At 32.1% G+C, this 26,651-nt stretch overlaps 1 long non-coding RNA gene, 3 other non-coding genes and 1 pseudogene across 4 annotated transcripts; 2 read left to right on the top strand and 3 right to left on the bottom strand.

Moving 5' to 3' along the window:
* The first annotated feature begins 419 nt into the window (after positions 1 to 419).
* Positions 420 to 584, top strand: LOC121222967 (uncharacterized; annotated as a pseudogene).
* A 2,352-nt stretch (positions 585 to 2,936) lies between these two features.
* On the bottom strand, positions 2,937 to 4,696 carry LOC121222363 (uncharacterized). Its single transcript, XR_005919597.1, has 3 exons — positions 4,490 to 4,696; positions 4,095 to 4,209; positions 2,937 to 3,233 (listed from the first exon to the last, which is right to left on the bottom strand). It is a non-coding gene; the product is annotated as an uncharacterized lncRNA (long non-coding RNA).
* Positions 4,697 to 6,294: 1,598 nt separating this feature from the next.
* Positions 6,295 to 6,445, bottom strand: LOC121222655 (U4 spliceosomal RNA). The gene has a single exon (XR_005920012.1). It is a non-coding gene; the product is annotated as a U4 spliceosomal RNA (small nuclear RNA).
* Positions 6,446 to 7,837: 1,392 nt separating this feature from the next.
* LOC121222902 (U2 spliceosomal RNA) lies at positions 7,838 to 8,034 on the bottom strand. Its single transcript, XR_005920271.1, has one exon. It is a non-coding gene; the product is annotated as a U2 spliceosomal RNA (small nuclear RNA).
* Positions 8,035 to 24,356: 16,322 nt separating this feature from the next.
* LOC121222701 (U1 spliceosomal RNA) lies at positions 24,357 to 24,516 on the top strand. The gene has a single exon (XR_005920064.1). It is a non-coding gene; the product is annotated as a U1 spliceosomal RNA (small nuclear RNA).
* The last annotated feature ends 2,135 nt before the right edge of the window (positions 24,517 to 26,651 follow it).

Below are 26,651 nucleotides of genomic sequence, written 5' to 3'. Positions count from 1 at the left end.
CCAACTATGCAATATTGGTAGGTAAGCCATTAAATACTAAAGAAGAATTCGCAAACTGTAAGGTTTACATTACATGGAAGTTTCTGTTTGTATACTTTTGCAAAGGTTTCTATCTTTACACATGTTGCAAATTGTTGTTTTATTTAATGGCTTACCAATTCCATCGCGTAGTTGCAGGTCTAATCTACATGCTTCTCCAGCTTATGATCAGTATAGGCTGCAATAAGTGAACTATAGTTATATTATCCAAACATTTTCACGTGCAAAATCACCAGCATCCCATGTGGGGGTGCAGAAAAAATTATATACATTCTGTCCATAGCAACAAATGTTCAGACCTACTCCAAGACCCATATCGAGAGCACAAGCAAAGGGTGAGGCGAAGGTACATTATAAAATATAAATCTAGACATTTATTGATCCTTTTCTCGACCTTTTGGCTAAGATCAAGAGTAGTATCTGTTTCTATCAGTTTAATATCTGATACGTCCCCATTGCGTTCGCGTAGGATATAATTATTTTTTCCATATGGGTAAACAGCTTCAAAAGCTGTTATTATATGCTCTCTCCTTATGCAACACCTTTAGGTTTTGTTTGTCATGTGGTAGGGATGTAGGTCCAAGTTGTTGGCTTAGATTGTGTTCGGGGCATAAGGGTTTAAGATATTTCTAACTTTCAATGCTTATAAGCACTAATGAACATTTTTCAATCTCGATTTCTATTTATAAAAATTTTATTTTAATCAATTAGCATTTTTCTTCATTTTATAAAAATCTATTAAATACTTTTCGATATTAAATATTAGTCCTTTAAAGTGCCGGTAAATATAAAATCCATCGTTTCCATATTTAATACACCCCAATTTATGTGGTATTTTCATCTTATCTAATTAAATGTATTGTTCTTGCATGATTTTTGAAAGATTAAAATATCTCTTTAATCATATCTATATATATATATAAATCTGTCATATCTAATCTCTATTTCAAAGGGGTTGAAAGCCTATCTAAATCTATTTAGTGTAAGTCATATGATTCATAGTATAAAGTACATAATTGAATAGATTAATTGATCAAGATTTATTCCATTAGCAACAAATTTTGTTGAAGTAGAGTTGGTATAATAGAAAATTGTATTCATATAACATGAATTGTCTGTTTTCGCTTTGAATGTCTAATTTGTACAGGAAATGTGCTCAATCTGAGAAAATAGGAGTAGATAAACAACTTTACTTCAATTCTAATTATTTTAACTAAATCTTTTAAGTAATAAATGTTAATTAGATTATAACTATTTTCATTATTTAGTTTTATCAATGGCGATAAACCTTTTATCTGGTCTAAAATAGACTCGAAAATCATAAAAAAATTTAAAATCTGAAATTAATCAAATTCCAAAAGTTTATTTACCTAAATAAGGTGATAAATTAATTTTAGAAACAGACGCCTCACAAAATTATTGGGGTTGTATTTTAAAAGCTAGAACAATAAATAAAGAAGAATTAATATGTGGATATAGTTCGGGGAAATTTAAACCAAATGAAATTAATTATGTCATATATGAAAAAGAATTATTAGCAATAAAGAGAGGAATAAAAACACTTTCTTATATATTTAGCATCTGAAATTTTTATTATAAAAACTGATAATCAGGCAGTTAATCATTTTCTTACTAATAAAAGTGGTACCTCGAAGAATTAGATGATATAATAAATTATGTAATTTTAATTTTGAAGTCTTATACGTAAAAAGGTACTAACAATATTATTGTTGATTATCTTAGCATGCCATATGGATAGAGGTAAAAAAACCTCTAGAAAAAGTCGATAAATGAACTACTGTTCATAAAAGGCCCAACAAAGGGAAAACATTCAAATCGACAAATCCTAATCAAGGATTTGTGACAATACCTTCTCAAGTATCTTTTTATCCTAACCAAGGATTCTATATCCAATGGTAAGACAACCAGTTGGAACTCATTTATCATTTACACCACAACCGGTAAAGTCAATTCCCTTAGTCTCAAGATCCAAATTCAGCATATCAAGCTGGTTATACTGAAATTATAAAGGAGCAGAAAAATTTTGTGCATCAGAAAATTTGTTGAAACCACAACAAATTCAGGAAATAAAATCTTTTTATAATTTAGACTTACCATCAGAATTATATAATTTTATTAATGATATATGGAAACCCATATTACTGAATAAATAGCTAATTTCAGGAGAGCTCTTACTAAGCTTTCACAATTTCTAGTTGAAAAAATAACTAAAGAATAAGAAGGTCATGATTTATTATTAAAATCTATTTTATATCGAGATTGGGAAGAACTAGAAATCAGTTATTTAGATATTAAGGAGATAAACAATCTTCTTGATATATGTCAGTATTTTATTAATAAAGGAACAAATAGCCCTATTATGAATAAAATGTTTAGGTTATGTTTATATAATAAGGCTAGAAAAATTTTACCAGTGGAAATATTTACAAAAATAAATGGAGCTATCTGCAAACAGCAAGTTCAATTTCAAAAAGCTTTTTCAGAATATTTTTTACAAGCCTATGTTATTACAAACGATTTAAATAAAAAATTCCCTACTATAAAATTTAGACTTGATCATGAACCATTTGATATAAGTAGTATTGAATGGGGTTTTGTTAAAGAAATAAAAATTCAAAATTTTTCTTTCCATTTATTAAAAGATTTTTCTGCATTTATTAAGTCTATATTATTACGTATGATAAATGAAGATGATTTTTATTATTATTTTCATCTTGAAATCAGTAGTCTTAATGGTATAGCTAAAAAGAAAAATTTTATCAGCCATATCAAATTTGGATCATTAAAAAATGATTGGAGGTCCGAACCTTTCAGTAACTAAAGAAGAAAAAAGAAACTTGACAAAAAATATTGACAAGTGTTATAATAATCTCAGTTATTATCATATCCAAACAAGAATAGATTTAATGACCAAAGTCCAATATTTACTTCAACAAAAAACTTATAGCCTATGGACTGATGGAAGAAGAATATTGGCATATGATATTGGAAACACTCAAGATGATAGAGACGAAGAATCCGTGCAACTATTAAAAAAGATAGCTGACATGGAGATTGATGATATTTCATCGCAACGAACTGCAACCTGCACTGGGACAATATTATCTGCCAACTAATGCTGATAACTACGTATCTCCAAACCCAAGCTTTAAGTGTTTTCCCAAACCAAAACCCTGCAATAATACATCATGAGGTGTTAAAAGACTCATTCTCTTCCTAAGCTGGTGGACACTGTGGAAAGGGGTTTTAAAATTCAAAGAATAATACATAAAAGACTGGGATTCTCAAGAACCCTTTTATCAAGGTAGCAGTTAAAGGGATATCTCCACCAAAAGAAATTAGAAATCACCACGTAAGCTACTATATTAGCACAATGGCCACAACAAACAACACAAGGGCTTCATCCTTCACACACATATAAACACTCAATCTCCCGTGAAGTTTTTTATGGTGTATTTGGAGGAGATTCTCATGTTAGGGGAATTGATGGATTCATATACCAAACCTCTAGTTTTTTTTTCCCTTTTGCTCTTCATCAATATTAAAAAGAAAGAAAGAAATAGCAAAATACAATGAAGAATCAGACAAGCTGAAGCAGGAAATCACAATAAAAATAGTTTCCACAAATCTGAGCATGCACACAAACAGACATCTCTATTCAGATGATTAAAGAAGACCCTGGGGTCAGTAAAAAGTTCCAACATTAATCAGATAAAAAAAATCAGTTGCAGATCACAGGTTCTATAACTGGTTCAAGTGAAAGAAGGAACAAAAGGGATTAAAAAGAATGTCAATTTAATGGAATAACCAATTACAAAAAGAGTGAACTAATGGTATTAAAAATATTCTTCTTTTCATTCTCATTTGCTTCTTCCTTTTCCATTCGTTTTCCAACCTGTTATTGTGGATTATTGTGAGTGAATACTCCCAATATTCCAAACAAACATGCTTTATTTCCTAAGTATGAAATAAGAAAAAGTCCTATATGATAATAAAGGCATTAGACATATTCATAAGATGGGCATATTACTAACATTATACAGGTGTCCCATGCAGATTAGGTTTCCGGGAAGAACAACAGCAGCCTCCCATATCCCGTAGTTATCTTTGTTATCCACTCAATACAAAGGTAGTTTGGCGCATTTTCCCCTGTTATTCGACATCAAAGGACAAGTAGAATATAATAGTTTCAAACACAAGGAGAGGGAAAAAACCAACTTACAAGCCAGGAAAAAACATGTAACATACTAGAAAATAGAATCAAGCTTTGAGAAGCATGAACAAACAAAGTAAAAAAAATCCTTACTAATCATGCTAAACAGAAATGGGAATATAAAAAAATAAATCATCCCCATGTATAGACAAATTATATACAAATACACTAAAACAGTAATAAGACCATGAAATAAAATTAGGCAAAGAATTTTACCTTTTGAAGCGGCAGCGGAGAGAAAGAGGCGAAGAATTTCCAGCCAAAAATTAGGCTCAAACAAAAAGTTAAATGATTTTGATAATTTGGAGGGAAACAAGAATTTATGTTGGCTTGTTTCTTTAATAGTTAGAGATTTCGATCAGTTAGGGGAAATTGGGGAAGAAATAAAGTGATTTGGGAAAAATAATTTAGGGATTTCAGGGAAATTTGATTTGGGGAAAAACTAAAGGAATTTCGGGGCTAACAAAATGACACCGTTTAGGTCCACTTTAATAAAAATTTGCGGCGTTTATGAAAAACGCCACTAATGTATAATCTTTGTGGCGTTTTAGTCCAAACGCCACTAAAAATGGCGCCGTTTTGTAAAATTTTAATACATATTCGCTGCATTTTTGGTCCAAATGCCGCGATTGCTTCCTTTTGTGGCGTTTCTAATAAAAATATCGTAATAGCTCTAAACTTTTGCGGCGTTTTTGGTCCAATCGCCACTAAAAACGCCGCTAAAAGCTTAATTTCCTGTAGTGGGTTAAGAAAACGGTTTTCAGTTATAGTATAAGTTCAAAAATTTTGAAAACCGAGTCAACGTCAACAATAAATCTTTTCTTGAAATGTACTTGTACTTTGTATGAGATGGATTTAAATTACACAAAACAAGAAACTTAATTACTTTCAGTAGGAAAGTAATTCTATTATAATTACCAAAAAATAGAATTTATTTTAAGTAAATAATTTTTTGGTTACTTTATGGCAGAATAACAATATATCAAACTTATGTTTTAATAGCTCTACTAATATTATCTATTTCTAGAGATATGGGATAATTCTAGTTGAATAAGAATAACACAAATAATACTTATTTAATAAAAAATACTCCCCTAGTCTAACTAGGAGAGTGATGAGCGGCACACCCTAGTAAATATTACTAAGGTTGCCACCCCTCACTTATCATATGAGGGGATTGAACTTCTCATGTATTGAGTCTAATTATATGTACTTCCTTAACTTTTGACCTAACAATTTATAATTTAATCTATTTCAATATTTGTTTTTTATTTTCCAAAATAAATATTAATTTAATTAATCAAATTAACCAAATTAATTTAGTGATTACGCATACTATCCAAACTCAAAGTGTGTATTCTTACACTTCATTCCTGTAACCTTATTCAACTAGTTTATTATAATCTCTATAGTTGCGTTTAATACCTCATCAAGTTTTTTGATTAAATCAAGCTCACAACATTCTTATCATTGGTGAAAGAGGTTTGTTACCCCTGTAATACTTATTATTCTTTTTGTTCTTATGTTTCAATTCCCAATTTTTATTAATGCTCTTTTACTAATTTTAGTTTCTACTTTTTCTATTCTATTATGTTGTACATTTTCTTTTTATTATTTCTCTAGTAGATAGTAATTACCTGGTGTACAGTTAATTAAACTTATATATTTCATTAATTGAGTAGATCGAATTTTGTGAAATGATCAACAATTGAATTGTGAATGGTTGGATCAATTAGTTAATAAATTACCCTAAATTTAATAAAAAATTATCGGTAGATATAAAATTGTACTAATAGTTGCTACGTATAATACGCTTGGATCAACAAGTTTCAACCTCTCATTATTGTGTCGAACACTTGCTCAAGAATTTTCGGTATGTATTTTTAAATTCAAAAATCTAAAATAAATATTAAAATGCTAAATCCTTCAAATATTTTGAACACCTTAATTTCATAAACAAATTGTTCCATCTTAATTTTAAGGGGAAAAAGAAGAGCAAAGTAATTAACTAGAAATTGTAGGGTTTTACCCCGAAGGGAACCCTTCCAGAAATTCTCAAAGGCCAGGGCAGAACCCAGGCCTAAGAGGGGGTCTGGAAATAGTTTTCAACCAGCAATAGACGCGCCTCGGTTAAAACCTCACTAGCTGCGTCATTGCCCCAAGCGCAAAGATGGCTTGACCAGATCTTTTTAGCTCCATTTTATAGCAGGTGCAAGATTTGTCTGAGTTATTGTCCGGTACATGTGGGATATAATAGCCTAATTTTGTGTATTTTGTTGTATCCTTGTTTAGCTTCTAGTGTAGTTTTTTTTTTGTTTAACTTCACAAGAAAATTAAATGAATAAATGTGTAATTAAAACTTTTTACCTATATTAAATAATAATACTATAAAAATACGATACATATGATTTTTTTTTACTTGTCTTCTATTCAAGTCAGCCACTTTTAGTGGTTGAATTATTTTGAAGTTTCAATTTTTCTAAATAATTATAAGTACAAAGTAAAATGCTAAAACATGATTTGAGTAAAAATTAAATTTAAAACATAAATATAATAATACTTTATCATCAATTAAAAATATATCAAATATGGAGGTCATTGCTGATGCAAATGAGTTGAGGTGGATGTTGAACGCCATGTTTAGTACTTCAAATTGTAAAAGAAAATGTTTTAAGAAATTGAAATTTAAAGCCTGGCATTAAATTTTTTTTTACTACTTTTTTTGCTCGGCCATCAAAATGATTATATTAAAAATAAAACAACCACTGAAAACAGTGGGATTACAAAGATAAAACAACATAAAAAATAACCCAACCAAAAGGATACACCAAAATAAAACCAGAAAACACCAGTAAACCATATAAAACAAGCCACATAAAACAGCTCTAAAAGTCAACTAGAGAAAAATCACCACCACACGAGCACGATCAAAACTCGGCATTAGCCATGCTGTTGGCGTTGCGGAACAACACCATAAAGACACCATGACACATTCACAAGAATGCCACCATAAAGACACTCGTTGCCTTCAAGTCTTCCTCTGAGATTAGTCAAGCATTTATCCAACTCCATTACCTCCGAGTTTAGAACCCTAAGTTCACTCAATTGATGAAGATCCTCCATCAGCTTCACAAAGACAACAGCCTTAGTGTACAAGTTCCAAACTCCATCTCGATTACGTGGTATTTAATTGAAGAACACGGCACCATGTGTGTGAAGCCATGTAAATGTTATATACAAATAGTAAGCATTGTTTCTATTATCGTAAAACAGTGAAATTTTAAAATCAAATAGCTTCTAGGTTCAATTTAAATGATTAGAACGTAGAACTGAAAAGCCAATTAAATGATTGAACGGCAATTCTATGCGCCAACTACAAATTGAAACAACAATTCTTCAATGAACTTCAGAAATTAAATTAGATACCATCCATTAGGTTTGGACTAAAACTCAAGTACATTAACCCTTAAAATAGTGTCTTTAAACAGATTTACACCTCAATTATTAATACAATCCGAACAAGAAGCTACCGTCTATTGGTTCAAAAGGTTAAAACTACAATCGGAGGGGTGTGCCAGAACGATGCAGCAGTGCAAAACAAAGACGACACTCGAGAACCCCAATAGCAAGCTATTGTTAATGAGCTCTCCCCCTAAAAATATTGATTTAATATCATGCGGATCAATGATCCACGTATCAGATATTAAACTGATAAGAACAGATACTACACTTGATCTTAGCCAAAAGGCCGAGAAAGGTATGAGCTTAAACTCATCTTGATATTTCTTTTATAATGCGTCTCTGCCTTACCCTTGGCTTGCGCTCTCTATATGGGATTTCGACTATGTCAGAAGGAACTTTTAGTTTGCTATGGACAAAACTAGTATAATTTTTCCTGCACAGCACATTGCATGTTGGTGAATTTGCACATGTAAATTTTTGGATATTATAACACTAGTCCTCTTATTGCAGCTTGATATAGGTCAAAAGATGAAGAAGCAATCAGTCTTTCCAACTATGCAATATTAGTAGGTAAGCCATTAAATACTAAAGAAGAATTCGCAAACTGTAAGGTTTACATTACATGGAAGTTTCTGTTTGTATACTTTTGCAAAGGTTTCTATCTTTACTTTGGGAATTGTTGACGTCCACAATTTATTAAAATATGTTATATTTTACATTTACCGTAATTAAAGCATCTTATGAATTAATGTCTTACACTAATTTTTAAATTAATTAATTTTTTATTCAGAAAAAGAGTTTCGAAGCCCAATTGCAGGTGACATAATTTTGAATAGGAAGATTTGTAGCTGCTTTGATGGATATGATAGGAGAGATAATGGAAGACTTAGTTCTTCCGGATATGGTATTGGCAGCAATTCAAGGAAAGCTGTTGAAATGAGCAGGCCTAGTTCGTCCGTCCGGTGACGTTCCACAAAACCTGAAGCTATCAACTTGCCTTTGAGTCCAAAACGCTGTTACAGGTAGCCTCTTCATAGGAAATGGAGTGGCTCATCAGTTGGAAGCTGATGTTGTTAACAACATAAAATCTCTTTATTTTGACCGACATATTTCAACATTGAATTATTAGATTTATTCTGTTTTCAGCTAAAAACAATTTATGCCTTCCTTTATCTCCTCTAGTCTTATATGTGACCATTTTGGAATTTCTGGGAGGCTCCCTTTGGGGCTAAATACTTATAATTGTGTCGAAACCAACTGATATTTGCCTTGCCCAATTAATTATGTAGTCCAAAAAGAACCATCAATCAAAGCCATTAAAATATAAGCTCGCTCTCATTAAAGCTGCTCTGCCATTTCATCTTTGGAAACAATGGACACCGACATCGCAAGAACATAACAGTTGTCCGAGGAATTTATAGGACGGAGCAAGAGTCGCTGGTCATAACCTTACTTGAACAGTATCTGTTCAATAGGCACGAATCTCTGGTCATAACCTTACTGAAGCTGTGTAGAGGATCGTTTCCTCCCGACTGCAATTGAGGTCACTACTGTCTACCCTAGACCATGAGACTCAATGATCACCCATCGACTCCGTTTATATGCCGCACCCCGTACAGGGATGTTTAAACATTGTGAGGTGCTCTCTCTTTATATGGTCCACCCTTACGTTTTGTTTATCATATACTAGGGATGTGGACTAATTGTGTGGTTGTATTCTTTAAAAAATTTAAACAAAATTCAACATGTATCAATACTTATACTGAATTATCGATATCTTTACTATAGCATCGATACTTTGACTGAAGTTCGTTACTTTCCTTAAGGTATCAGTATTTTACCCTTGGTATCGATACCAAATCTTGATTTGATGTTCGGAAATAAGAGAAATTCATTATGGAACAATGTACACCTTTATTCCCTAACTCTCTCAGTCATTTCAAATTAGCCCAATATGTTCAAAATATGCGGTTTGTCATCCAAGATCATTATCCAACAACTCATTTCTTAAATATATATATGATATTTTCTTAATCGATGAACTCTATGTGGATACCTTTTGTACCAAAATTCATAGAGTTAACACAATTATCAAAGTTTTACAAATAAGTCATTTAGAGGACTTGTATCAGCAAAAATAGTTTACCTTTTCCACATACCATCACTATTGCCAACATTTATCGGTTAATTCATCAATTAAGACTTCCTTAATTCATTTTAAAACATTCACTCACTTGATACTTCAACAGTAAATTTGATGTTCTTCTACGTGTTAGCAAATCTATCGTTTACAATAATTTCTTAACATTATAACTCTCCTATTATTTTTGCCTCATCCTCTTTTCCATTCCACATCCTTTATGTACATATTAGAATGTTTAGCTTTTAGTATAATATGCTTATACGTAACATTAACTATAATTCCACTATTTACTTATGTGTTAATAACAAAGTTGTCCACTTGTGTCATAATCAATTCATTATTTATATTTTGAGCTACAGAATTCGAAATTAAGATCTGCTTGATATTTTTGAAACTGGGCTCAAATATCTTTTTACCATAAAAATTTCAAAATTTATACTTTAGCCAATCAGTATAATAAATTCTTCAAATTTGCCCCTGTTTTGTTGTTTGACAGTTTTGACCTTTCTTTACTAAGAATCAATTATCTACGGGGTTCAGATAATGTTTGTGTTTGATTTTATTGAAAATAGGCTTGTTAAAAATTTAAACATACAAATTTAATTCCCTAATAAGTTTCATAAAATTTTTGATGATTTTTCAAAGTCAGAACAGGAGAACCCGAATTCATTCTAACATTGTCCCACAAAAACTAATATATCTCAAAATCTACAATTCCATTGTTTACACCGTTTATTCTATACAAAATTAGACTCAATAAGCTTTAATTTTATCTTTAATTAAACCTCTAACTAAATTTCCATGATTTTTTGGTGAATTTTCATAGTTGAGCCACTGCTGGTGTCCAAGTTGTTTTAATGGAAATATTTTCTTTCCCATGGTTCTTTACTAGAGGTGCTCGTGGGTTGGGTCGGACCTAAGCATGATATTAGTATAATTTATGCTTGTCTAAGATTGGCCCAACCTAAAACATGGGCTTAAAATTTTGCCCAAACTCTCATATATCTACAAAAGGCTAACCCAAGATCATTTTAGGTCCGCCCATATTATTTTTAATTTTTTTAAAAAATATTTATTTTATATTATTTTAATATTTAATAATTTTATACATTTTTATTTATTGAATTTTTTATATAGTCATCTTAACACTATTTTAATGTTTACATTAGAGTAGTATTATATGTTTTGTATAAGTTTATCTTTTTAATGTGTTTTAAATTATATAATATATAAAAACAATATAATATAAAGTATTATAAACTTAAAAATGGGTCAGGCTAAGAGCGGAAGCCAAAATCTAATAAGAGAGAAATAAAATTTTTGAATTGAAAACTAAGAAGAAAAATTAAGGTGGAACAATTTGTTTATGAAATTAAGGTGTTCAAAATATTTGAAGGATTTAGCATTTTAATATTTATTTTATTTGTAAGAGATTAGTATTTAAAAATACAGACAATAGCAATTCAAATAATCAAATTTATTCATTTGATGAAGTGTTGGACATAATAATGAGAGATTGTGATAAACTTGTTGAGCAAGGTTATGAAAATGGAGTGTAGGAATACACCTTCTAAGTTAGATGAAAATAGCACTTAAATTCGGTCTATTGAAATATATAACTTTAATAAATTCGGTGTTTAAAATTTCTAACTGAGTTAACATAGTAATTACTACCAGAGATAATAAAAAGAAAACGTAAAATAGAATAGAAAAAGCAGAAACTAAAAGTAATGAAAGAGCAATAAAAATTGAGAATTGGAAAAGAAGAATAATAAGTATTACATGGCTAACAAACCTCTTGACCAATGATAAGAAAGTTGTAAGCTTAATTTATTGTGAGAACTTGATGAGGTGTTAAGCAACTATGAGAGGTCGTGATAAACTGGTTGAATAAGGTTACTGGAATGAAGTGTAAGAATACACATTCTAAATTCAATCGTATGGATGGAGTATGGCTCGGATTATATGGATGGAGTAAGCTTGGTTTCAATTCACTTTCATATGAGTTGCACCATTTTTCCCTCTTTTCACGGCTTCATACTCTTCTATAGGTTGTTTGTTTAGGGAACTTGGGTCTTTCTTCTGAAAACATAACATTTTAACCACGATGAGATTGCTAACCTTGTTTTCCAAAGTAGAACAACTGTTTGTTGAGTTTCAATAATTTTTATAATTGTAACGATCCGGTTTCTAGTGGTGTTGAAAAAGACGGGTTTGAGACTCCATTTCCGTAAACCAATCCCGTAAATATTATTAAATACTTACAAAGTTATTATATAAGTGAATTGAATTTTGGATAAGTAATTTAGTCGAAATTGTGTTTAATTAAGGTTTAGTGACTAAATTCTAAAGTCCAATCACTATAGATTTTTAATTAAGAAATGACTTGAGGACTGACATTGCAATTAACCAAAGATCCAAAATAGCAATTAAATCATATTTAAATGAAAAATAGTGAATGGTAAGATTTTTTAGTCACTAACCTAAGTTAATTAAGGTTAAATTAGTTAAAACACAATTAATTAAACCAAATTACAAATTAATCCTATTATAAATAAGACAATTTGGTGGAATGAAAGAGAAACTTTCTGTCATCTTCCACCTACAAACCATGAAGAGAAAAACAAAAGGTTCCAAGGGTTTTCAAAGTTTTGGTCACTAATTAGATGTTACAATCAAGTCATTTTCTTGTAATTTTTTATGTTTTTGAGGTCATGGGAGCTTGATTTAGCTTACCCATGTACCAATTTGTAAAACTGTTAAAGTTTTAGAAAGTTGCCATTGTTGATTTCTTGAAGTTTTAGGTGTTAAATTGATAGATTTGAAAAGTTTAGATGTGAAAAAAGGACTGAATTGTAAAGTTAATTTATAACTTTGTACATTAGGGACTAAACTATATAAAATATTAAATTGGCAGTAGAAATAAGAAATAGGAGGTCTCTGATAGGCATTAGTGAAATTAGATTTCAATTCAGAGCTTTAAATTGAAAGTTAGGTTAGTCTCGGTTTTACGGACTAAATTGGATAAATTGTGAAATATGTGTGACTTTGTAATTATTTGTGATTTGAGCTGGAATTTAATATTATGTATTGTCAGGCTATTAGTCGTAGCAAAATACGATGCGGGAACGTCAATAGGGAGAGGAAAGATGAAAGCCGATGACGAGTAACTCGAGTGTTTGATTTGTATTTCTATGATTTGATTAATTTCAATTGTTGCATAGTTACCTTGTTTTGCATGTTATGGTAATGAGGTGAGTTAAAAATGATTAATCAAACTAAACAAATACGATGTTGGTTGATTATCAAGATAAAGGATAAAATTGAATAAAATTAAAATTAATATCACTTGATGAAAATACGAAATTTTGATCCCTCAGCTTTCTTAAAATTACATTTTGACTTTAAATTTTCCTAAAATTAAATTTTGACCTCGAAAATTTTGCGTCCTCTATAGCTTGGTCTTTCTGGGTATGTCAGAACACCCCAATCAGCATCCGGGTGTGTACTGCCACCTTCAGCTATTTCGATAGTCAGCCTAGGCTCATGATGCCTTCCACTGCCACCTGAAGACAAAGGAAAAGAAGACAAAATCGGTAAGATAAAAAAGGAGAAAATGAGAGGGAAAGGGGTCAGATATCAATAAAAACAAAGCAAAAACAAAAAAAAATAGAACAAACAGCTCCAAAAGCCGCACCCCACCGCCACCGCGACCATCACTCTTCCATCGCCTGCACCGCCGCACCACCACCATCACCGAACCAAGCAACCAAGCCATGATAGAGAAAAAAAGCAAAAAATAAAACAAGAGCAGCAAAGAACAACAAAAAAATAAAACAAGAAAAGGAGTAGGAGCCATGACCACCGAGCACGGGCAGCGGCACCTTTCAATTTGGGACTGTCAAAATTAGAGAGAAAAATAGGGGAAAGAAGAAAAGAAAAAAAAGAATGGGAAGGAAGAAGGGGATGTTAGCGGCTGAAACACCATAGGCCAAGGAGACGGCGGTGGCGGTGAAGGAGGCTAGGGTTTGAAAAAAAGAAAAAGGAAGAAGAAAGAGATAAAAAAAAGGAAAGAAAGAAAAAAAGAAAAAAGAAGAGAAAAAAATAAAAAAATATAGTCGGGACAACCCGACACAACCCATCCGATCCGGAGCTGACCAGGATTCGACCCGATAGCAGCCAGCAGCACCTCTAATAGGCCCAAATCCACCATATCTAACAAGCCTGTCCAGCAGCAGCCCAAGTCTTTAACAGCAAGCCAGCACCCAGCAAGCAGGCCAGACAACCCAGAAGTAGGCAGCCCAACAGTAGGCCTGTTAGCAGAATAAAGAAAAAAAGAAAAGAAAAAAACAACAGCAGCCTAGATTCGGCAGGCCCAACTGCAGTAGCCCAACAGCACAACCAGCCCACCCCAGCAGCCAGCCCAGTAGCACCGAGCAAGCTGGTTCAGCAGGTCCAACAGTAGAAAAAAAAAGAAAAAAAAGATAAAGGGAAAAGAAAAAAAGAAAAGAAAAAAAGAGCTCAAGTCGTGTAGCCTGATTCGGTCAAAACCATAACTTTGGGTTTTTGGTAAACTCTCGATCTTTTTTATTTTATTTATTTAGTCTCTGTATTTAAATATTATTCCATTTTAATTAAATTAGCATTTTCATGGCATTTTTGAAATATTATTTTGTTTATTCCATTTTATAATTTTAAATTTAAATAATTTCAACAAATAAGGCAACTAATCGATTTGACATTAAGCTGTTGATTTCATCGCTATGTTGGGTGAATATACATGAGCCAAGAAAAAAATAATAAATAAAATTAAAAGTCTAATAAAAACAGTCCAAATACATGAGCCTAATGTGGCCTAAACCGTTTTTAACCCAAATTAGCCTAAACCTAAGCCCAATATTCTAGCCTAAACCAGAAGTCAGAAACCTTAGCAGCCTGCACACACGCCAGTTAGCATCTGTACGTGCCACGCCACAGCCACCAAGGCCTTCGTCCTCACGTGCCGAGCCTTTACCCTCGCGCGCGCTTTCCCACGTACGCCATCGCTACGTGCCACACCTCCATGCGCTGTGCCAAGCCACGCCACGTTACCATACGGCCTCTGTATACCTGCAAGAAGGAGAAACAAACGAAAAAGGCATAGAAAGCAAGCAAAAAGAATTGAAACCGCCAGCAAATTAGAAAATAGGAAAAGATAAGAAATTGTAAAAAAGGGGATTCGAGGGGGATTTCATTTTTTTAATCTCGACCTATAAAACAAGGGCAGAGCTTTTTTTGTAAGGGGAGAGAGAGAGAAAAAAGCACAAAAAAACACACGCATTCGAAATACAAAAAATTTTTGAAAGATCAAAAAGGTGATTTATGGGTTTCTTTCTTCTTTGGCTGATTTAGTTTCATTTTCCGTCTTTCTTTTTCTGATTTTCGAAGCTCATTAACCTTTGGTTAAAAGAAACAGTAAAAAAAAGGGAAACGTACCCAGTGGCCGGACCTTTGCTCTCTCTGTAGTCATCGGAGTTGTAGTGAGGGGAGAGGGCTCTGAGGTGACATTTCGTCGAAGCGGCGCAGAGGTTTTAGTTTAGGTTTTTTTTAGTTTTAGCAGTAGGTTTTAAAACGTCGCCATTTGTAGCTAATGCGATAGCTTCAAATCGGAGTCGTCTGGTGGCCCTCGACCTGCGCGGTGACCCGACCCAGGGGAAGGATCCGCGTGTTTTGGGTCTGAGGGGATTTTTGCGCACGTAGTCCTTTTTTTATGATGCATTCAAATAAACCTTTATATTTTGTTTACATTTGGCCGTGCATTTTGTGTTCATTCCGTTTTGGTCCGCGCAAAGACGCTGTGTTTTGGGGGTATGGGAAATATTTCCATTTGGTCCCCATGTTATCCGCATGTCGCACTTTGACTCGCCATTTTATTCTGTTTTTGACATTTTTCCTTTGATTTTGTTTGATTTCTAATTTACTCCCAATTAATTCATCTTAATATTTTTTCTATAAATTCATCACTTAATGCTATAAATCTTTTATATTTTTAGATATCATCTTAATATAATTTATGCATACCTTTTTGTTTGTTTTCATTCATGAACGCATATATATATAATAAACTTTAAAATTTTTTTAATAATGCTTTATAGTTTTATATATATACGTATTGGAAATACCTTTGTTATTCTTATGATCTTATGGGTTGTTTAATTTAGGTAGCATGTATATATGTTTGCATTATATGTATCGTTGTTTAATCATGTTCTTTTTGTAAGAATTGATTTTCTATTAAAGCTTCATAATCGTTTTATGATCCTAAAAAAAGGGGCTTGGCGTTCATAGATTCCCGAGAGAATTATGCCCTAACTTACTGGGCTTCGATTCTTCTCGATGAACTTAGATAATCAAGCGCCCATTTTATAATAAAAAAACCTCCAATTATTAAAATAAAATTCTTAAGATTTCAAAATGTTAGATCCTAACTTACTGGATATGACATTTTGTTATCTCGATTTTAAAAGAATAAAGGCAATGTCGGTTGTTTAAGAATTTCGAGGGATCAAACCCTAACTTATTGGGTTCAAATTTCTCGATTGACTTAAATAATCGAATCTCCACTTTAAATCACGTGATTTTCTAAAAAAGAGAACAAATCTAATTTCAAAGATTGAATTGTTTTACCCTAACTCATTGAGTGTGGCAATTTATCTCTGCGAAACGAGTACATCTTATTGCTCAACTTGGTTTATTAAAATTTGAAATTAAAAAGGGTTGTATTTTTTAAAATCTTTTCAAAATTTTCGACATTAAAACATCAAACAATCAATTCGGTACTAATTTTGGGCATCACGAGGGTGCTAACCCTTCCTCGTGAGTAACCGACCCCCGAACCTATTTTCTCAAATCTCGCAGACCTAAAATTTATTTTAATGGTGAACCGATCACACCTTAATAAAAGACCGGTGGTGACTCCCACTTTATTTTTAAAGGTCGATCCCTGTTTTTCAAATTTAAAATTGGTTTCGACAGCTATGTTAGGTGAATATCATTGGCTCGTGTTAAATACGGGACACCCTTCTAGAAAATCGAGAAATTCAAAAATTCTCATGTTTTAATAAAATGTTTATTTTGTAAAATATCAAATTATATTTTAAAGGATATATAATAATATGTAACTTATCAAATTTTTTAACGGATCACGATTAAATATTAAATTGAACTCGTATTTTTAAAAATTAAGACAACGTGCGCTTAACGAGATACCAATTTTGGTCATTACGATGGTGCTAATACCTTCTTCGTGCGTAACCGACTCCTGAACCCTAATTTTCTCTGAATTTTGACGTAGACCTAAAAACGACTCTTTTTTAAAGATAATTTAAAAGATAATTTTTCTTTTTTAAAAAAAGAATTTAATAGGTGTCCGATCACACCTAGAAAAAATCGGTGGCGACTCATATTTTTTTAAAAAAAATCGAGACTCTGTTTTCAAATTTTCAATAATCACTTCGACTAGCGCTCGTGCCAAATTTTTAGGTCGCTACAGCTGGCGACTCCACTGGGGACATCCTTTTTTCTTTTAGAGTCGAGTCTGATGTTAAATGTTTGTTGTCAAAATTTTAAAAATTCCTTGTTCAAATTAACTTTTAATCGTGATCCTTGAATTTTGTTTTTGAAAAGTCATGCATCTGTATCATGTTGTAAATATTTTTCTAACTTGTTTTTATCTTTTTGCTTTTTAGCTTTAAATTTTACTATTTTGGTTTTTAGTAAATAAAAAAACAAAAGGTTTATGAGTTTCTCCCCACACACTGTGCACTTGCATTCTTGCATAACATGAGCCCTCTACCCGAGCTCCGTCCGTTTAAGTGGAAGTAAACGCTACGCCTTCATGAGTTAACTTGTCCCTTCTCACAGGCTAGTGAAATACTTCCGGGTTACATATGACTTATGCTTTTGTGAGTTAACTTGTCCTTCCGCATAGGCATAAGTAAATGTAATCCCTTGAATTGAACTCATAAGCCTGTGATGGGTGATGATTGAGGCTCCGTACTAGCCTTAGTAGGCAACAGTATGGACAATTCGAGTACCTTTCTAGAACCAAAACCACATATAGTGAATCGTACAAGCTACCCAATTAGAGCCATACCGAACCTCCGTCTATTGGATAGTTACCAAATAAGTACACGGGAACGTTGTCCTCTACCTTGTTTTTCTTTTACATTTACATTTTTACGAAGGAATCGGGTCCGTGTAATAGATTTGGGATCGGGTAGATTATCTGATAAGTATGTGGGGTAGGTTTGTTTCGTAGAGCATGATAGGGTAAAAACATGGGTCAGTTTCTCCAAAAAATGCATGATTAAATAGTTTATTAGATTTATCATGGTTTTTCATCCGTTTATATTTGTTGTCAGTACTACCTAAGGTTATTTGTCTTCATTTTATTTCTCATCATGCCTCATAGGCATCCTATTAGGAAGGTGTTGATTAGAGGTTGGTTGCCAAAAAAAGGGTTTCTAATGGAAGAGTCAATTACGCAAGTAACCGAGAAAAATGCTGTAGTCTGAGACTGGTCTTTGAGGACCCAGAAAACAAAAAGGGACAATTCAAATGAAGGATACATCTCCAATATTCCCGAGCTTGTAACTTTGAATGTGTAATGCCCCAAAATTTCTAATTTCGTTATTGTAAAAATATAACATAAATATTTTTCAGCTTTAGTGGTTATGTGTTCTGGAAGTGTTTGCGAGGTCCCAAGTTCAAGCCTTCGCTTGGGTAAATTTTGGTATTTTGAATGAAGTATGTCTTACTATTGGGTAAATTACATTAGAATGGGCCTGCTAGTCTGGTGGTTAAATAGTGTGTTATTATGGTGGAGGTCTTGTGTTCGAATCCCTATGTAGGCAAGGGTATTATTTTTTGCTCAGATTTCAGGATAAAGTTGTGTAATAGGGGGATTCTGAGTAGTGGATGTGTAGTGGGAATTAGGGGATAAGATTAAGGGATTTTGGGGGTATCGAGATTTTATTTTCTTTTTTTTCCCATAACCAAATTTTGACTCTCTTTTCCAAAAAAAATATTTTGCTATCTATTCTTCTCCCTCTCCTCTTGTAAAAATTCTCTGAGTTTTTCCATCTTTCTCTTCTTTTTCTTCTTCTTGATTTTTCCCTAATCCATTTATTGTTTTGGTTTGAATATTTACTGTGTTGAAATGCCATTAAATGTATGTATGATCAATGGACGTTGAATAATGTAGTAGAACTATTGCATGATACTGCCATGATGTTTTGGATATTTTATAGCTTAATTATTCCTAGGAACTATAAGCTTGGACCTTGGTATGTTGATTCTTGCTCAGACATGTTTTTAATGTTTTGAACTGTTATTTTGGTTGTTTTGACATTAGTTTAAAGAGGTAAATGATGCATGTTGATTAGATATTTGTTGGGATGGATTAAATGCTTAGATGTGTTGTATTTTTGTGGTCTGGAGCAGAGGTATCGATATTCGGGTTATAAAAACGATACCTTTGTGATATTTTGATGTGCAGGAAGTCAATATTGTAATTTGATATCGATACCTTACCACGAGTATCGATACTCAGGGTAAAATAATCGATACTTTAATAGGGGTACCGATAATTTTCGAGACATCGATTTTTAAATGAGAAATAAAATGTTAATTTGGTATCGATTTTCTAATTGGTATCGATACACTATAAGAGAAATATCGATATCTTTGTTACAATATCGATACCTACGTACTTATTCAAGAATTTTTGCTAAGTGGCTCTAATGCATGTTTAATTGATATAATAAGTTTGTTTGTAGTATGTTGGGCATGTTTTAATGTTGCTTTGATGTATGTTGGACTTAAAATTCGCGCGAATGCCTTATAATAAGACTGATTTATTAATAATGTGATAAATTATTATGAGTTCGATGTGTGACGATGGTGTAACATCCTGTTACTCGGGCCCGGCGAATGGACCGGGTATAGGGTGTTACATTGAGCTTCTAGCTCACTCGTTTGTTTAATATGTTTCAGGTTAACTACAGACTTAGGATCGGACAACGTGTGGGAGCTCGGATTGTTTTATCAGTTAATTAAAATATAGTGATTTTCGTAATTATCTATTTTGGGCTTTTGGGATTGTAATATGTTTTTTAGCTGTGTTCTGGTTTTTGTTTAATTTGTTGGTAATTGATATTTTCGAACGTGAAACAACAAAATCACACGAGTTAACAAAATGGATTTTGGTTTTTAAAACTAAAAATTTGATAATTTTACGTTGTAAATTAAGTAATATCTTAAGTGTTTTTTTGTAAATAATTAAATGGTTTTTAACAAATGTTTACCTTAGTTTTGGAAATGATCTGTCAACATTAATATTTCTAAACACATGAGTTCGAATTTAATTTCTGGGTTGGAAATAGTGTTTCCGAACTTAAGTTCTTGAGAATTTTGCCAAAACTTAAGTTTTCGAAACGCACAACTAAGTTTGATTAAATCGGAAGTTTTCAAACAAGATCAAGTTAAGAGCTATTTTGTAAAATAAATAAGTTCTATGCGTAATTTTTCCAAAATAACATAGAAGTTTGCTAAAAATATTATTTTCAGAATTCTCAGTTTCTAAAGCTAGGATTTAACTTCTAGGTTTTAAAACAAGCTAATGTAATTTCTCCAAATTCGGTCATCACGTCTAGGCCAAGTTTAGGGTGTTACATAAATCTTAAGCTAAACTTTTCAAAAGTACTTCTCAAAATCACTTTTCCATAACACTTTTTTAAAAATACTTTTCAAAAGCAATGCTAAACGAGTTAATGAAATAAGATATAAAGAAAGTAAAGGATAAGTGTTAGAGAAAAATGAAACAAAAAGTATGTTGTGAAATACTAATTTGACCTAGGGACTAAATTGTAAAGATATGAAAAGTTTCGTAGTCCAAGTGTAAATACTTAAAATGTGAGGGGTTAAAGTATAAATATGGAAATGTTGAAGGGCTAATAGTGAAAATATATTACAGATAAAAGAGTCTAAAAAATAAGGAAAATGAATGAATAAGGACTAAATTGGATATATAAAAATTATGAGGGACTAAATCATAATTTATCAAATTAAGTGATTATTCAAGGATGAAATTTTTAAGGATTATGAAGGGCTAAATGGTCAATTAGCATGAGAAAGAATTCTAGAGTGTAATGATGACATGGGAGATATTTTAATGATATTTTAAATTAAATAATTAGATAAATGTTATAATATTAATATTTTAATTAGATTTTGTTAATATTTTATTATGCAAATGATTGGTATAAAAAGAGAGGAAATATGAAGGGAATTCACCATCTTTTCACATTTCAACATGAGAGATAGCTAGAGAAAAGAAAGTCTTATTTTTCTTACAACTTAGTCTTTTGCCATGAAAATCCACCTTTTCATCTTGAAAATTTCCTTAGACACCAAAGAGAAAAGATAAAGTAGAGATTCTATAGAATATGTTCATCAATTTAGAAGGAAAAAAATAGTAGATGAAAGTGAAGAAAATGAGAAGAAAAGGGAATGAAAGTGGTGAAGTTAAGGAAGGAAGGGAAATGAAGAAGAGAGGAAGAAATTCTTGACAAAGGGGGTAAGTTTTATACTAACCCTGCTTGTATTTCAATAGATTGAGTTAAATATGTTGTGAATGAGATTTATGAAACATGTATTGTGATTTAAATACTAGAAATAAAAAGTATTTGATAAAGTATAGAGATTTAAAATGCTAAATTGGTAAATAAGAGAAAATGTGATTTGTATTGTGAAAAGTACTGAGATTAAGAAATGAATATGTAATGTACACATAAACATAAGTGATTAAATTGAATAGTAATCAAAATATGGTGATTATGTATGATTGAATTAAAGATAGTGCAAAGAATAGACCTGTTCATTGGTCGGGCTACCTGCCAAGGCCCGAAGGTCTGCCCAAAATTTGGGGTGGTTTGGGTAAAAGTATTAGGCTCAAAAAATGAGTTTAGGCAAAAAAAATTAGGGCTGTTTAAAATATGGGTCGGGCTTGAGCTTAAAAATAGGCTCGAGCTTGAAAATTCAAGCCTCGAGCCCGACCCAGCCTGACCCATTTTTAAGTGTATAATACTTTATATTATATTGTTTTTATATATTATATAATTTAAAACACATTAAAAAAGATAAACTTATACTAAATATATAATACTACTGTAATGTAAACACTAAAATAGTGTTAAGATGACTATATAAAAAAATTCAATAAATAAAAATGTATAAAATTATTAAATATTAAAATAATATAAAATAAATATTTTTAAAAAAAATTAAAAATAATATGGGTGGACCTAAAATGAGCTTGGGTTAGCTTTTGCAGATATATACGAGTTTGGGCAAAATTTTAAGCCCATGTTTTGCGTTGGGCCAATCTTAGACAAGCATAAATTATACTAATATCATGCTTAGGTCCGACCCAACCCACGAGCACCTCTAGTAAAGAACCATGGGAAGAAAATATTTCCATTAAAACAGCTTGGACACCAGCAGTGGCTCAACTTTGAAAATTCACCAAAAAATCATGGAAATTTAGTTAGAGGTTTAATTAAAGATAAATTTAAAGCTTATTGAGTCTAATTTTGTATAGAATAAAAGGTGTAAGCAATGGAATTGTAGATTTTGAGATATATTAGTTTTTGTCGGACAAGGTTAGAATGGATTCGGGTTTCCCTGTTCTGACTTTGAAAAATCATCAAAAATTTTACAAAACTTATTAGGGAATTAAATTTGTATGTTTAAATTTTTAACAAGCCTATTTTCAAGAAAATCAAACACAAACATTATCTGAACCCCGTAGATAATTGATTCTTAGTAAAGAAAGGTCGAAACTGTCAAACAACAAAACATGGGAAAATTTGAAGAATTTATTATCCTGATTGGCTAAAGTATAAATTTTGAAATTTTTATGGTAAAAATATATTTGAGCCCAGTTTCAAAAATATCAAGCAGATCTTAATTTCGAATTCTGTAGCTCAAAATATAAATAATGAATTGATTATGACACAAGTGGACAACTTTGTTATTAACACATAAGTAAATAGTGGAATTATAGTTAATGTTACGTATAAGCATATTATACTAAAAGCTAAACATTCTAATATATACATAAAGGATGTGGAATGGAAAGGAGGATGAGGCAAAATTAATATGAGAGTTATAATGTTAAGAAATTATTGTAAACTATAGATCTGCTAACACGTAGAAGAACATCAAATTTACTGTTGAAGTATCAAGTGAGTGAATGTTTTAAAATGAATTAAGGAAGTCTTAATTGATGAATTAACCGATAAATGTTGGCAATAGTGATGGTATGTGGAAAAGGTAAACTATTTTTGCTGATACAAGTCCTCTAAATGACTTATTTGTAAAACTTTGATAATTGTGTTAACTCTATGAATTTTGGTACAAAAGGTATCCACATAGAGTTCATCGATTAAGAAAATATCATATATATATTTAAGAAATGAGTTGTTGGATAATGATCTTGGATGACAAACCGCATATTTTGAACATATTGGGCTAATTTGAAATGACTGAGAGAGTTAGGGAATAAAGGTGTACATTGTTCCATAATGAATTTCTCTTATTTCCGAACATCAAATCAAGATTTGGTATCGATACCAGGGGTAAAATACTGATACCTTAAGGAAAGTAACGAACTTCAGTCAAAGTATCGATGCTATAGTAAAGATATCGATAATTCAGTATAAGTATTGATACATGTTGAATTTTGTTTAAATTTTTTAAACTATGTATGTATTGGTCATCCGCTCCTCTTTTCCTTGGTTGAGCACATCCCTGTACAAATTAAACTTTCAAGAAGAAAATGGCCAACTCATGTCTTATGAATACCCTTTTTTTATTATGTAGACTTCACTTCAATAAAAGTTGTGGCGTATGGAACAAATAAAGTTCAATCAATGTGTTCTATTATGTACTTTAGTCATGAAACATGACTTACACTAATTAGGATAACATACGCTTTCGGTTTTTTGAAATAGAGGTTGGACGATGGGTTTATAAATATAGATATTGTTTATACACTTAATAATCCTAAATGATATCATAATGTTTCAATCTTAAATTAGTAAATAAGAAAAATTCACTTACATTCAGGTGTATTATACATAGCAACAATGAGCATGTTTTTTATATTTATTGGTATTTTAAAAGATCGATATTTGATATTGAAAAGTATTTAACACATTACTATAAAATTAAGAATAATGTTGACAAAATAAAACAATATTATTATTGACAGAAATTGAGATTGGGAAATGTTAATTACTGCTTAGAAGCATTGAAAGGTAAAAATGTTCTAGATCTTTATGGCCCCAATGCAACTTGAATCCCACATTGCTAGCATATGGTAAACAAAACATAAGAGGTGGTGTATAAGGAGAGAGGATAGGGCAACATTAAAACATACTTACCTGGACAGGGTCAATGAGTGATCATGAAGACTCATGGCCTAGAGTAGTGACCACCATTGCACTTGGGAGGGGTGCTGCTTTAAGGTCTCCCCAGGAGGGAGAGCCTATGTCATAATTTGTGGCAGTAGGGCTTGCGTGCGCGCAGCCTCTACCAATTTCAAGCTGTAAAAAGTAATTTGTAACATAATATAGGACATAATTCTTTGTTACGTACGGATAAATAGCTTGAAAAGCTCGCGGGAGTGAAAAAAGTGTAAGAGAGAGACAACCTTGTGAGTTGTGACCATTCCATGCTAGTTGATACCAGCAGGAAAGGGTCAGTTGATACCAGCATGGATCTGTGTTCACGCAACCCCTACCAATTTTAAGTTAATAAAATAATTGTATGTCAATCGTAGGATTTAATAATGAATATGACATAATTTTTATGAAGCAATCTCCGAGTATGTTTAAAAGCATATATTTCAAGAAGCTCTCGCAGAAATAAAAGTGCGGCAAAGTCCATCAGGCAATCTTGTGATCATTTCATGCTATTTGATTTACAAATTAAAATTATATAAACCGAACAAGATTGGATATGTCAACTAGTAGAACTAATGTTTTTAAAATACCGAATAAATTTAACATTGTACATTTATTTTTCTTCATAAGCAATAAGCATTAGAAAATAAAGTCTAGCTCACCATGTTGTAATCCCATAAAGCCAAGCCTCAAATAAATTATGTCAAATAAATATTAGAATAAATTACATTATTAGTCACTTAATTTTTAATATATTTCTATTTGATCATCAAACTACAAAAATTTTTAATTTTATCACTATCGTTTTTAATTGATTCTGTTTTAGTTACTCTTTGTTTAATCCTTAATGAAAATGATGAAAATGATGGTGTGAAATTTTTAAAGAATACAACCACACAATTAGTCCACATCCCTAGTATATGATAAACAAAACGTAAGGGTGGACCATATAAAGAGAGAGCACCTCACAATGTTTAAACATCCCTGTACGGGGTGCGGCATATAAACGGAGTCGATGGGTGATCATTGAGTCTCATGGTCTAGGGTAGACAGTAGTGACCTCAATTGCAGTCGGGAGGAAACGATCCTCTACACAGCTTCAGTAAGGTTATGACCAGAGATTCGTGCCTATTGAACAGATACTGTTCAAGTAAGGTTATGACCAGCGACTCTTGCTCCGTCCTATAAATTCCTCGGACAACTGTTATGTTCTTGCGATGTCGGTGTCCATTGTTTCCAAAGATGAAATGGCAGAGCAGCTTTAATGAGAGCGAGCTTATATTTTAATGGCTTTGATTGATGGTTCTTTTTGGACTACATAATTAATTGGGCAAGGCAAATATCAGTTGGTTTTGACACAATTATAAGTATTTAGCCCCAAAGGGAGCCTCCCAGAAATTCCAAAATGGTCACATATAAGACTAGAGGAGATAAAGGAAGGCATAAATTGTTTTTAGCTGAAAACAGAATAAATCTAATAATTCAATGTTGAAATATGTCGGTCAAAATAAAGAGATTTTATGTTGTTAACAACATCAGCTTCCAACTGATGAGCCACTCCATTTCCTATGAAGAGGCTACCTGTAACAGCGTTTTGGACTCAAAGGCAAGTTGATAGCTTTGTTGGAAACGTGATGGGCCGAAAATTTACTTTTTATTACACACTCAATATATTACAATACGAAGATTACAAATATTTTCTCAATGACTAGATAGTCTAGCTGCTGCTAGATTTTAACTCACTCAAGGTTTGCTAACCTTCTCACTCTCACTCACGTTGCTTCTCTTATTTCTTTTTTCTTCTCATTTTTCTTCATTACAACACAAGTTCAAGCCTCTATTTATAGGCTGATAAAGTGACAACAAATGTGGCTATTAATCCACTTAATTTCCAGCCACAAAACATCTCAATAATGGAGCACTTTGTATGGCTAAAATTTCAGCACTTTGCATGGCACAAAATTGCTCCACGTCTCATGCTTCTAGATTATGCTTGGAGTGGGTTTGATTTCTAACACTCCCCCTCAAACCCAACTTTCATACCGAGCTTCTCTTTGAATTTGTTGAATGTCTCCACTTTCAACGGCTTTGTGAAAATATCTGCCAGTTGATCTTCTGTCCTGCAATGGACCAACTCCACGTTTTTGTTTTTCACTTGCTCTCGGATAAAATGATACTTCGTATCGATGTGCTTGCTTCGGCTGTGCGACACCGGATTCTTGGCAAGTGATATAGCGGATTTGTTGTCAACGTAGATGGTAATTGG

Source organism: Gossypium hirsutum, chromosome D10, assembly GCF_007990345.1.
Source record: "Gossypium hirsutum isolate 1008001.06 chromosome D10, Gossypium_hirsutum_v2.1, whole genome shotgun sequence".
NCBI classification, from domain to species: Eukaryota; Viridiplantae; Streptophyta; class Magnoliopsida; order Malvales; family Malvaceae; genus Gossypium; species Gossypium hirsutum.
Note: the sequence above shows the minus strand (reverse complement) of the source record. Positions and strands in the feature narration are given on the sequence as shown.